Raw genomic sequence first — 14610 nt, forward strand, 5'->3', positions numbered from 1 at the left:
GCCCCACGTACCGACACGCGTACGAATGCGACGTGGAGTGCGTGGAGTACGCCGAGGCCCTCGCCGAATCCGAGGCCCTCATCGCCGACCTGGAGAGCCTCTCCAAGGAGGCGCCAGACGTGAAGCACCATGCCAGCAACTTCGAGCCACCAGAGACGGTCAAATCTGTCCCTCTCGACCCCAGCAACAATGCCTCCAAGCAGAACCGGATCGGCTCCGAGCTCGACCCCAAATAGGAAGCAGTGCTCGTCGACTTTCTCCGCGCAAACGCCGAAGTCTTTGCGTGGAGTCCCTCGGACATGCCTGGCATACCGAGGGATGTCGCCGATCACTCGCTGGATATCCGAGCTGGAGCCCGACCCGTGAAGCAGCCTCTGCGCCGATTCGACGAAGAAAAGCGCAGAGCCATAGGCGAGGAGATCCACAAGCTGATGGCCGTAGGGTTCATCAAAAAGGTATTCCATCCCGAATGGCTTGCCAACCCCGTGCTTGTGAGAAAGAAAGGAGGGAAATGGCGGATGTGTGTAGACTACACTGGTCTAAACAAAGCATGTCCGAAGGTTCCCTACCCTCTGCCTCGCATCGATCAAATCGTGGATTCCACTGCTGGGTGCGAAACCCTGTCTTTCCTCGATGCCTACTCAGGGTATCACCAAATCAGGATGAAAGAGTCCGACCAGCTCGCGACTTCTTTCATCATGCCCTTTGGCATGTACTGCTGCGTTACTATGCCATTTGGTTTGAGGAATGCGGGTGCGACGTACCAAAGGTGCATGAACCACGTGTTCGGAGAGCACATTGGTCGGACCGTCGAGGCTTACATCGATGACATCGTAGTCAAGACGAGGAAAGCCTCCGACCTCCTCTCCGACCTTGGAACGACATTCCGGTGTCTCAAGGCGAAAGGCGTAAAACTCAATCCCGAGAAGTGCGTCTTCGGAGTCCCCCGAGGCATGCTCTTGGGGTTCATCGTCTCCGAGCGGGGCATCGAGGCCAACCCGGAGAAAATCGCGGCCATCACCAACATGGGGCCCATCAAGGACTTGAAAGGCGTACAGAGGGTCATGGGATGCCTTGCGGCTCTGAGCCGCTTCATCTCGCGCCTCGGCGAAAGAGGCCTACCTCTGTACCGCCTCTTAAGGAAGGCCGAGCGCTTCACTTGGACCCATGAGGCTGAGGAAGCCCTCAGGAACCTGAAGGCGCTCCTTACGAACGCACCCATCCTGGTGCCCCCCGCTGCCAGAGAAGCCCTCTTGATCTACGTCACCGCTACCACTCAGGTGGTCAGCGCCGCGATCGTGGTTGAGAGACGAGAAGAAGGGCATGCATTGCCCATCCAGAGGCCGGTCTACTTCATCAGTGAGGTACTGACCGAGACCAAGATCCGCTACCCACAAATTCAGAAGTTGTTGTACGCGGTGATTCTGACGCGGCGGAAGTTGCGACACTACTTCGAGTCTCATCCGGTAACTATGGTGTCATCCTTCCTCCTAGGGGAGATCATCCAGTGCCGAGACGCCTCGGGTAGGATTGCAAAGTGGGCGGTGGAAATCATGGGCGAGACAATCTCGTTCGCCCCTCGGAAGGCCATCAAGTCCCAAGTCTTAGCGGACTTTGTGGCTGAATGGGTCGACACCCAGCTTCCAACGGCTCCGATCCAACCGAAACTTTGGACCATGTTTTTCGACGGGTCGCTGATGAAAACAGGGGCAGGCGCGGGCCTGCTCTTCATCTCGCCCCTCGGGAAGCACCTCCGCTACGTGTTGCGCCTCCATTTCCCGGCGTCCAACAACGTGGCTGAGTACGAGGCTCTGGTCAATAGGTTGCGCATCGCCATCGAGCTAGGGGTCCGACGCCTCGACGCTCGCGGTGACTCGCAGCTTCTCATTGACCAAGTCATGAAGAACTCCCAGTGCCGCGACCCGAAGATGGAAGCCTACTGTGACGAGGTTCGGCGCCTGGAGGACAAGTTCTACGGGCTCGAGGTCAACCACGTCGCCCGGCGATACAACGAGACTGCGGACGAGCTGGCTAAGATAGCCTCGGGGCGGACAACGGTTCCCCCGGACGTCTTCTCCCGAGACCTACATCAACCCTCAGTCAAGACAAACGACACGCCCAAGCCCGAGAAAGTCTCGGCCCTGCCCGAGGTGCCCTCGGCTCAGCCCGAGGCACCCTCGGCTCAGCCCGAGACACCCTCGGCCCCCGAGGGTGAGGCACTGCGCATCGAGGAAGAGCGGAATGGGTCACGCCTAATCGAAAATGGCAGACCCCGTACCTGCAATATCTCCACCGAGGAGAGCTACCCCTCGACAGAGCCGAAGCTCGGTGACTGGCGCGGCGCGCCAAGTCATTCGTCTTGCTGGGTGACGGGAAGGAGCTCTACCACCGCAGCCCCTCCGGCATCCTCCAGCGATGCATATCCATCGCCGAAGGCCAGGAGGTCTTACAAGAAATACACTCGGGGGCTTGCGATCATCACGCAGCGCCTCGAGCCCTTGTTGGAAACGCTTTCCGACAAAGTTTCTACTGGACGACCACGGTGGCCGACGCCACTAGAATTGTCCGCACCTGCCAAGGGTGCCAATTCTACGCAAGGCAGACCCACCTGCCCGCTCAGGCTCTACAGACAATACCCATCACCTGGCCATTTGCTGTGTGGGGTCTGGACCTCGTCGGTCCCTTGCAGAAGGCACCCGGGGGCTACACGCACCTGCTGGTCGCCATCGACAAATTCTCCAAGTGGATCGAGGTCCGACCCCTAAACAGCATCAGGTCCGAACAGGCGGTGGCATTCTTCACCAACATCATCCATCGCTTTGGGGTCCCGAACTCCATGATCACTGACAACGGCACCCAGTTCACTGGCAGAAAGTTCCTGGACTTCTGCGAGGATCACCACATCCGGGTGGACTGGGCCACCGTGGCTCACCCCATGACGAATGGGCAGGTAGAACGTGCCAACGGCATGATTCTGCAAGGACTCAAGCCGAGGATCTACAACGACCTCCACAAGTTCGGCAAGCGATGGATGAAGGAGCTCCCCTCGGTGGTCTGGAGTCTGAGGACAACGCCGAGCCAAGCCACGGGCTTCACACCGTTCTTTCTAGTCTATGGGGCCGAGGCCATCTTGCCCACGGACTTAGAATACGGTTCCCCGAGAACGAGGGCGTATGACGACCAAAGCAATCAAACCAACCGAGAAGACTCACTGGACCAGCTGGAAGAGGCTCGGGACATGGCCTTACTACACTCGGCGCGGTATCAGAAGTCCCTGCGACGCTACCACGCCCGAGGGGTTCGGTCCCGAGACCTCTAGGTGGGCGACTTGGTGCTTCGGCTGCGTCAAGAAGCCCGAGGGCGGCACAAGCTCACGCCTCCATGGGAAGGGTCGTTCGTCATCGCCAAGGTTTTGAAGCCCGGGACGTACAAGCTGGCCAACAGTCAAGGCGAGGTCTACAACAATGCTTGGAACATCCGACACTCGCTTCTACCCTTAAGATGTTTTCAAGCCATTCATATACCTCGTTTACATATGAAGTCTAACCATCAAGGAAGGGTCAGCCTTGCCTCGGCAAAGCCCGACCCTCCCTCGGGGGCTAGAAGGGGGGAACCCCCTCCGCGTCAAAATTTTCCTCGGAAAAGGTCTTTCTGCCAGAACGTCTTTCGTGCTTTTCGACTACTTCGAAAGTGGGATCCTGAAAACGACGGAGTACACGTAAGCAGCCAAGGCCGACCGAGCCGAGGGACTCCTACGCCTCCGGGATACGGATACCTCACTCATCACCTTCTGCGATAAGTAACTCACGCTTAGATAAGCGATTCCGCTGACCGAACAAGTCTTAATGCTCGGAAACTTTTCTGCCGAAACGATATTTCGTGCCTTCTCGACTATATCGATAGCAGAATCCTACGGACGAGTAAGAGTACACGTAAGCGGCAAGGCCGACCGAGCCGAGGGATTCCTACGCCTCCGGGATACGGATACCTCACTCATCACCTTCCGTGAGAAGTAACTCTCGCTCGGACAAACAATTCTGTTACCGACAAACAAGTCCAGATACTCGAAACAAGAGGAAAAGAAACGCAGCTTTACAACGCGACGACAGTATGTTTGGGCCTCGGCGGCCGCAAAAAACATATGCATACTACAGGCGAACCAATCCTGCAGGCTCAGACGTCAATGGAGGGGGAGCAGCAGCACCCTCGGCGTCAACTCCACCTTCGGCGAAGTCCGACCGAGCCTCAGATGGCAACACGGGCGAAGGATCTCCGCTCCAAAGGACGACGTCAGCACCACGCCCGGACCATCGCCGCCAGGGTCTCCTCCAGGAACCCGGCCCGAGCAGACGGCTCGGCCAGCCACCCCGAAGCCTCAGTCAGCTGTCCTCCGAGGACACCAGCCCGGCTCATGGCCTCGGCAACCCGACTCCGGCGCTGGTCCTGCTAGTGGACGGCCCGGCCAGGCTCCGGCCAACGAAGTCTTCTTTTCGAGCCAACTCTGCCTCTGTCCATGCTGACACCGCAGCCTCCGGCTCCGGCTCATCGCAGAGCGGCCGAGGGTTCCTTTAACTAAGCAAGAGAAGCCTCGGGCGGCAAGGCCGACCGAGCCGAGGGACTCCTATGCCTCCGGGATATGGATACCTCACTCATCACCTTCGCACGAGGCAATTCACACTTGGTTAAGCGGTTCGCTAGCCGACAGGCGAGTTCCAGTGCTCGAAAATGAGGAAAAACACGGTATTACACCCAAAAATACCTACATGTTCAGGCCCCGACAGCCACAATGAACAAGACACCAGCACTCAAGGTACCATTACAAACGGAACTCCTGTTCCGCCCCCGCAGGTACGAACAACCCCCCACATTGGAGGGCCTGCGGGGCGACGAAACCCCTGGTGGCTCGCCGACGCCCGCCCCAGCAGCAGCGACAACGACCTCCGCTCTAGGTGGCCAAACAGCAGCAGCGATGGCCTCAGGGCGGACGCTGCTGCAACAAGGCCCTCGCCCACGTCCCCACTCGAGGGGCGAGGACAAGCTATCAAAGCCAAAGAGCCAGAGGCCCGGAACGCGGATGGTGGCGGTGATCCCGTCGACGAGGACATCTTCAGCCGCCACCACCTCAGCGCCAACGACGGAAGCCATCTACCCACCGGCAGACCCCCACTCGGATCCTTCCGGACGGGCGAGCACCAACCTCCGCGCAGAGGCGCCGTACCGGGGCAAAGGCAGGACAGCCCAAGAACACGAACGCCGCCCTAGCAGCGCGCGACGTCTTGGGCGGTCCTCCGGTGCGCGCGGTGCGACAACCGCTCTCGCGGTGGGAGGGGGCACCGGGAGCTGAGCCAGAGCCAGCTGAGCCAGCGAGCCCAACGCGCTGAAGCTGACGACGCTCGCCGCCGACCAGCCCCGCGTTATCGAAGTCCGACCCTCCCGCTAGGCCGGTGAGCGCCCTCTCCCCTGAATGCTGAGGGAGAAGGTGACCCACGGACCCGCGCGGGTGGTAGAGCTTCGGCTCAGTCCGGCCTCCGCCCCAGCCAAGATGATGAAGATCCTTGAAGCTGAGGGCGGGGCAAAGGTCGCAGCCCGGCTCGCTTCTCCCCGCCATCAAACTGGTGGTCACCGTCTTGGGTGACGATCGGCGAGGGGATGCAGCCGGGCTACCTGATGAAAATCCTTGAAGCCGAGCGATGGCTGAAAGGTACCAACTTCCGCGAAGTTGTGTTCCTCCAACGACAGCAAGACGAAAGCGACGCGAGTGCTCCCCATCCGGGGGCTCGGAAGCTGGAAGGATGCGATGCATGAAGGGAGTGCGAAGACATGGTTGCCATCCAAGGGGGTCACCCTCCTTTTAAAGGCGACTCTCCCCACTTGCGTCCTCAGTCGGCACGGACCGAGTCTTCTTCAAAACGCTCCAAGGTCCTCCCCCAATGACACGGGGGCTGGGTCCCACGCGTCATGCAAGCTGGCCCAGGACAGAAGAAGCCAAACCGCCGCGCGCGGTGCGTGCAACTGCCCAGCGGTTACAAGCATTCCTCCACTATCGCTCGGACCAGCGGGTGAAAGGGCGGACCGCCATGCAGGCGGCATGCAACCGCACCAAGGGGGCGCACCCTTTCGACTTCGACACGTCCAGCATGGAGGCCCAGGCCCACACGTCATGTAACCGGCGCACCGGTTACTACGTGAAAGAAACTGCACTGCCACTCGCGCCAGTACCGCGCCTTCTCGACTGCGGAATCGGTGCCGTGACTCGAGGCGACCCTGCGCATGACCCGACAGTGCCAACCGAGCACATCGATCATAGGTCGGTCAGCCGCGGGAGAAGGCGCGACGGTCGATACGGCCAGAAATGGGCCGGCAGTAATGGTGGTGGCAGGCGGGCGGAAGCAGCAGTCACGTCGTCAGCAAGCTCATGTCCCCTCCTGGGACAGCAAGAGAGCCTTCTCCCACGGAGTGAAGACGACGCGCCCGTGTTTCGTTCCTCGAACGGCTCACGCACGCACAACGGCTGCCCCGCGAACCACTCGTCCCGTCGCATTAACTCTGCGGCACGACAGGCGGCACCTTTGGCAGGTGAAGCAGGCGACGCTTCACCTCCGCCATGATGACCGCGTCAAAAAAAGGTGCGCCACGTCACTCGACTTCGTATCCTTTTCTGCTTCCTCTTTCTCTCTCTTGCCACAGGGACCGGGAAAGGGGATACTCCGAAAGGGATCCTTCTCCGCGAAGGAAGCGGGCCCCGAGCCCCCTACTGATCAGAGGTTCGAAGGCTGGCCCCTCGGAAGGGTTCAACAGCCGCCTCAGAGCACTCGGGCTCCGCGCCCACTACTGGTCAGAGGTTCGAAGCCTGGCCCCTCGGAAGGGTTCAACGGCCACCTCAGGCCACTCGGGCTCCACGCCCACTACTGATCAGGGGTTCGTAGGCTGGCCCCCGAAGGGTTCTGACAGCCGCCTCAGAGCACGAAGAGCGAGGGATGACCCTGGGTACGTTCGATACATAACCAAGGCTCGGGCTACGCTCCCGAGGTACCCTAGGACATTTCTAAGACCGACGGGAATGATTTTGTAACGAAATCCCACTAGAGGGAGGCATCGAGCCCTCGGACCCTGTCAAAAGGGGACCGGGTCCGGCGAATCACCCGCAGGTACTTTTGGTGCGCGCCTCCGGGCCACTAGCCGACCCCTAACGAATGGGGCACGGGCGTCCACTCGGATTACCCATTAGCAACTCACTGGAGACACCATGTTCGGCGCCCTCCGAGGGCAACATGGCGCTTCCCCCCCCCCTCCTCCTTGAGGAAAGGCAACGCAGGGGCGTACGAAAAAAGCCGAGTCTGTCCTTGACCGTCCTATCGCTCTGTGCGGAGGCTCGGGGGCTGCTCTCGCAAACCTGGCTCCGGCCAAACCGTTGACAGCGTCAACATACCAGCCCGAGAACTTGGGACTCGACTATGCACCCAGGCTATGGCCAGTTCGCATGAGGGAACCACCAGACCGGCCGAAGCATCACGAAACGCATTAAGACCTCGAAGGAGTCAAACCACTCCTCCGAGGCCTCGGGGGCTACACCCGGACGGTGCGCTCGCGCGCACCCACCGGAACGAAACGCAACCGAGAAAGGTCGATCCCCTTGCAAAAAAGTGCGACAAAAGCCTCCAAGCGAGTATCAACACTCCCTTTGAGCCTCGGGGGCTACTGTCGGGGACCATAATTAGGGGTACCCCCAAGACTCCTAATCTCAGCTGGTAACCCCCATCAGCACAAAGCTGCAAAGGCCTGATGGGCGCGATTAAGGTCAAGGCTCAGTCCACTCCAGGGACACGATCTCGCCTCGCCCGAGCCCAGCCTCGGGCAAAGGCAGCCGACCCCGGAGGATTCACGTCTCGCCCGAGGGCCCCGTCAAGCAACGGACACACCTTCGGCTCGCCCGAGGCCCAGTCTTCGCAGAGAAGCAACCTTGGCCAGATCGCCACGCCAACCGACCGAATCGCAGGAGCATTTAATGCAAGGGTCGCCTGACACCTTATCCTGACGCGCTCTCTTCAGTCGACAGAGCCGAAGTGACCGCAGTCACTTCGCCGCTCCACTGACCGACCTGACAAGAAAACAGCGCCGCCTGCGTCGCTCCGACTGCTGTGCCACTCGACAGAGTGAGGCTGACAACAGCTAAGTCCAGCCTCGGGCGCCATAGGAAGCTCCGCCTCGCCCGACCCCAAGGCTCGGGCTCAACCTCGACGCTGGACGACGGACTCCGCCTCGCCCGACCCAGGGCTCGGACACAACCTCGGCCTCGGAAGATGGTCTCCGCCTCGCCCGACCCCAAGGCTCGGGCTCAACCTCGACGCTGGACGACGGACTCCGCCTCGCCCGATCCCAGGGCTCGGACATAGCCTCGGCCTCGGAAGACGAACTCCGCCTCGCCCGACCCAGGGCTCGGACTCAGCCTCGACCTCGAAAGACGGACTCGACCTCGACCTCGGAGGAGCCTCCGCCTCGCCCGACCCAGGGCTCGGACCGACCACGTCACAGGGGGGGCCATCATTACCCTACCCCTAGCTAGCTCAGGCTACGGGGAACAAGACCGACGTCCCATCTGGCTCGCCCCGGTAAACAAATAATGATGGCGCCCCGTGTGCTCCATGACGACGGCGGCTCTCAGCCCCTGACGGAAGCAAGGAGACGTCAGCAAGGATTCGACAGCCTCGACAGCGTTCTTCCGCAGGGCTCCAGCTCTCCTCCGACGGCCACGACATCACATGAACAGGGCGCCAAAACCTCTCCAACTGCCACGACGGCATGTACTTAGGGCTCTAGCTCCTCTCTGCTAGACACGTTAGCACACTGCTACACCCCCCGTTGTACACCTGGACCCTCTCCTTACGCCTATAAAAGGAAGGTCCAGGGCTCTCGTACGAGAAGGTTGGCCGCGCGGGAGAACGGGCCGGCGCATAAGGCTCTCGCTCTCTCCCACGCGGACGTTTGTAACCCCCTACTGCAAGCGCACCCGACCTAGGTGCAGGGCAACACGAAGGCCGCGGGTTTCCCCTTTGCCTATTTTCTTCCCCCCTTCGTGCTCCGTCTCGCGCCAACCCATCTGGGCTGGGGCACGCGGCGACAGTTTACTCGTCTGTCCAGGGACCCCCCCCGGGGTCGAAACGCCGACAAACGGGTAGCGGTGGTTCAGGCATGGGGCTAATAACACATTATGTCACTCAAGTTTTTAATACCTTCTAGATGCATAGTGGCTAGACCCATCGAAAATAAGCAGGCACCCGATATCACTGGGGAAAACGAGGTCTTTCTCTTCCAAATCCTCATCTTTCTAGGGATCAGGACCCTTCCGCAATGATGCCTCCTTGCTCAGAAATTTTATAAGAAGTCCACAATCTTTGTAGGCGTGTCGAATGGGTAGTGGTGGTTCAGGCGTGGGGCTTCAAGCATTGTTTCAAAATGGTCGGTGGCTTCTTTAGCTGAAAGCTTCCTCTCCTTCTAGCCTGCAACGACTATCAACATATCATCGTGTCGTCGTTTGTATATTTTCTTTCTTTTTTTGCGCTGACCACCAGTGTCATCATTGGCTCTTTGTTGAGTTTGGCCTTCTACCTGCGGTGGTCGAAGATTGCCCCAACTGTGTCCTCCCCAGATGCATGAATGGTCGCGATATCGAGAAGCTCCTTCGTGGTTCATGGGCTTTTACGTCCTAACTTGTGTACTATTGTCACTCATCATTCCTAAAATGAATGCACTAATAACGTCTACGTCAGCAAGGTTAATCAGCTCATTACACTATCGCGAGAAGCGCGAGATGTAATATCTCAGGGTATCATCTGCCTTCTTTTGACAGTTCTTGAGGTCCCATGGGTTGCCTAAGCAAACGTATGTGCTCTAATTTTTTTTTTGATGAAGATATCTTCGAGGTCCACCCGACTCTAAATGCATCCAGGTCTTAGGTTTTCCAGCCACGCTCGGGTTGATGTTGCTAGGTACAAGGGGAGGTTTCGAATTATAAAGTGATCGTAGTCTGCCCCTCCTACTTAGCACGCTAGTCAGTAGTCTCCCAGCCATAGGTTGGGGTTCGATTCTCCTTAGTACTTCACAATATTTGTCAGTGCCCTATATAGCTACAGCAGTGGTTGGGGGATGTGGCGGCCGAAAGTGTGAGGGCCCGACGGAGATGGGCTTAGGCTTCGGTCCTCATTAGGGGGTCAAAATTTCCTCCACAGTGTCAGTTGTAACAAGGACACAATGCCCGGTCTTTTGGGCCCTTCCCCACGGTCATGGGTTAGGGATGCTCTTCGCATTCCTGCCTAACCTCGGGTGCGGTGGGGTGGACCCGTGTCACGCCTTCCTCATCATAATCGAGAAGCTAGTCTAACAAGGCGTTGCCCCCCCCTCGTAGTGTGGACGCGATATGCTGGTCGAGCTTAGGCTCCCTCCACCATGATATGGAGCTCTCGGTCTGCTGCTGTGTGGCCAGGTCGAAGAGATGTTGAATCTCATGTTGGGTCCTGCGTGCGTCCGGTGCCTCGGCATTTTGGGAGTTTTGAGGAGTGTTGCGGCAACCGCGACATTCTGGCATGCCTGGGAAATCGTGACAGTTCACTTCCATCCCCAATTATGTGGCGGCAGACGTTAGGTACCACGATGCATGCACGTCCACCACCTCATCGTAATTAGGCCAGCCACTATGTGACATCCTCGCCCATCGATCCAGAAATATTAGTTGTCTCGGGAAGGACTCGGCTCTTAGGGCAACCTTTTGTATGTTCAATCGAGTCGTGGCGGTGCAGATGTCGCTGCATGCATCGTTATGTAGGCGAGGGTTTTCTCGAGACATGCCATGGGTGGGGAGCGAGCCCCTAGAGTGCTAACCATGAAGCACTCCTGAGCCGGGTCATGACTCGCCCCGTTGGATGGGGAGCTGAGTCTGTATTCTGAGTTCAATAAGAGGAGGTCATGGAATGAGTCCTTAACGGGGTCGATCATCCCCACAAAATCAACATAGGCGCATCCCAACAAGCACCACCATTTGCTGAGGGGACTGGGCTACCGAGGCCCTGGTGATAACTCCCTCACTGTTAACTCCATCGAAGGCCTTAGTGATGTCAGCCAGATCATCGAAGGCCTTAGTGATGTCAGCCAGATCTTTTGCTGAGGGGGACTGGGCTACCAAGGCCCTGGTCATAACTCCCTCACTGTTAACGACAAAGTCGAGGCTCCCAAAATGAATGGTCGTCTCGGGGGCCCAAATGGCATCGTGGCCAGCCATACAAAGCTTGGTGAAGGAGACGTTGAGAACATGTTAGGCCCCTACCTGGCACGCCAACTATCGGTGTTTTGAACTAGCATTGACGAGTAAATTTTTGTATGTGTGTTCTAGTTCTAGATGGTGTGCTCAGTGGTGCAAGATTTATACTGGTTCGAGCAGAACATCCCTACTTCTAGTCATCAGGGGCTTGCGCTACCGGCACCTTGTTGCTCGATGCTCATAGTAGAGGTTACAAGCGGGCGAGAGAGGGAAGAGTTCCCAAGTCTCTATGTGTTGTTGGTTCTAAGGGACTACGTATCAGGTGTTCGCTACCTAGCTAAGTCGACTGAGTATTGATGCTCTATCACCTATCCTCCCTTTCGTTGGGCTGACCCTCCCCTTTTATAGACTAAGGAGGGGTCGGTTACAAGTGGCTTCTTATGGAACAAGTTACTGCGTCATGGTAGAATGAAGTGTTCTACCATTGGTAGAAACCTATCGATCAGTATTCACCCTTGTCCTTTGAGCTTGTCGGTATTCACCATCATCCCCTGAGCTCTCTGGTTGAGCTCTTTAAGTCGGCTAGGATGACATGCATGGACGGTGGTGGACCCAGGCATCGTCATTACTCTTCCTATGCCACATCGTCCCCTGTCCTTCGTAGCCTATGCTTCGATGTCCTTCGCCATGTTGTGGGTTTTGTAGATCATCGAGAGACTTAGGACTAGGCTCGGTAAAGCCAAGAGTGAGTCATAGGTCTTCGGCTTCATAGGTCATGAGTGGGGCTCTTGGTCTAGGTTCGTAGGTCATAACTGGAAGGAGGGACGACCCTCTGTCGTGACTCGATGCCTTGAGTATTTAATTTGGTCAGTCATTTATGATAGGGGTAGTCCCTAGGCTAGGTGTGTAACCACTCGAGTGTCTTCCTCTCAGTTTGCCCGACCGCCCCCCTTCTAGCTCTGCCTCATCTGACCCTTGGGCTCGATGCCTTGGGGTTATTTGAGGGGTGGGTCCTTCTAGGATGGACTCTTCATCTGTCATCCCTCTGATTTGTGGGCCTTAGGGGCCTAGGGATCTGATCTCTGACAACAACACTCATGCAAGAGGAAATAGGAAACTAGAGTTGTGGCGGGAGACTTTAGAATCCAAAGATTTTAGACTCAGTAGAACTAAAATAAAATATATGATGTCGGTACCCTAAACTAGGGTACCCCTTACTACTGTATAAAGACACAGTACCCACGCGGCTATCTTTAGTCACGTGGTAAAAGAGTTGTATGTGGGACCAGGCCATGACTCGCCCCAGGTTCGGGCGACTACTCTGGGCCAGCAACAGCGCCTGACCCCACCACATGGGTGGGTCCAGGGCCACCACGTGTCCAGAGAAAGTGATATACTCCAAGGCATCAACAATGAGTCCAGACCCCCATGGGAGAGTGTCGGACCCGTGCCGGACCCCTGTATATATGGTCCAGGCCTCCAAGTTTAGCCTAGGACCTCCATGTGTGCGAACCGGACCCCTAGAATGGGATCCAGACCCCCCATATGGGGTCCGGGCCGCCCACAATGGGGTCCCAGGGTTCCAGGACAGAACATACCCGGGCCTTAATCAGGACCCAGGCGGGGGTCCGGAGCCGACACATGTCCAGACCTGGTCTGGTGGGATCCGGACCTATCCGCATACACTCCTGCTCCCCGCTCAGGCGAAGACCCGAAGCTGCCACATGGCATACTGCGCGCGGCATAAGCCAACGGGCGGAACCTGGCATGACGCCTCTGGGCTACGCGCGCCTTCGCATTCATTACGAATAAGACGTGTGCCTGTCCATTCCACTGACAGGCGGCATGCTCAGTCCACGATACGTGGGTCGTGCAGTTACTCACACGTTACCATATCGAGGGCAATGACTCGCCGTTACTCATACGTTTCCAAGAAAAGGGTTACTACCTATCAATGCTGCATGGACTGCAGTCATCATGACTCCCGCTGATTACTCATGCGTTACTCTGTCAACATTACTTATTCACATAATGTATTTCTTCCATTATGCTCCTGGGCCCACATGTTGGGGCTTAGCATCCTTGTATGTGCCTCCCTTAAACTATAAAAGGGAAGGCACACAGCGTTACAGGGGACACGCTCAATTACACGCAATACAACTTACACATAGTGGAGGTAGGGTATTACGCTCCGGCGGCCTGAACCACTAATAATTCCTTGAGTGTTCTTGTGTTCTTCCCGAATTCACCAAATAGGCAACCGCTTAGGCCTCCTCCTCATCTTAGGATTAGGGCGGGTGCATTCCGCCACCCGGCCGGTGGATTTTCCCACCGACATTTGGCGCGCCAGGTAGGGGGTCTGGCTTTAGGTTTTTTGCCTATTTTCTTGCTCGACACGATGGTTTAGATCGTCGAGCACCGTGACTTGTCTCCCGAGGACTTCCTAATGGAGGAAGGGGCAGCATCTACCATGCCACGAGGCTCCAACCACCCTGTGCCTGGTGCTGCTGCTATGCACGCTGCAGCAGCACACGCCCGTGCAGACCTCTAGGACTCCATCGAGGGCTGCCCATTGTGGGGCATTGTCTGCAGCTAGGGAGTTGCTGCGTAACCCACCAAGTTCCACGGCCTCGCCGGGGGCCATGAGGCAGTGGCGCGAAATGTCGACCGTCTCCTCAGCATGGCCCATCCTGGCTCGGCCAGGTCCAGGCCTCGATCATTCTGGCGTCAGGGCGAGGCGTCAGCGTCTAAGCATTCACCCTCAGTGAGGGGGCACAGACTGACGACCTGCGGGCAGAACTCAACCGCAGGCGTGCAGGCGAGGATGCTCGAATCTCTCTAGAGAGGGCGCGTGAGCACCGGCAAAACTTCGAGGGTCGCAACCTCGACCAAGACTTCACTGCAAGGGACGCCTGAATCCAGACGGGTGTCCCATTGGTCGGCGTAGGCTGCGCCGCACTAGCGGATCATCTCCGCGTGGCAACTTGGCCACCCAAGTTCTGGCCACACCTGCCGGAGAAGTACGACGGGACATCGAACCTGTCGGAATTCCTGCAGGTCTACGTCGCCGCCATTACGGCAGCTGGTGGAAACACTATTGTGATGGCAAGCTACTTTCATGTAGCCTTGACTGGGCCGGCCCGGACCTGGCTCATGAACCTCACCCCAGGGTTGGTCTACTCCTGGGAAGAGCTCTGTGCACGGTTTACAGAAAACTTCGCCAGTGCTTATCAGCAGCATGGCATGGAGGCTCATCTCCATGCAGTGAGGCAGGAACCCGGGGAGACTCTCCGGGCTTTCATCTCTCGTTTCACCAAGGTACGGGGGACTATACCTCGCATCTTTGATGCCTCCATTAT

The sequence above is a fragment of the Zea mays genome, chromosome 5, assembly GCF_902167145.1.
Source record: "Zea mays cultivar B73 chromosome 5, Zm-B73-REFERENCE-NAM-5.0, whole genome shotgun sequence".
Taxonomy (NCBI): Eukaryota; Viridiplantae; Streptophyta; class Magnoliopsida; order Poales; family Poaceae; genus Zea; species Zea mays.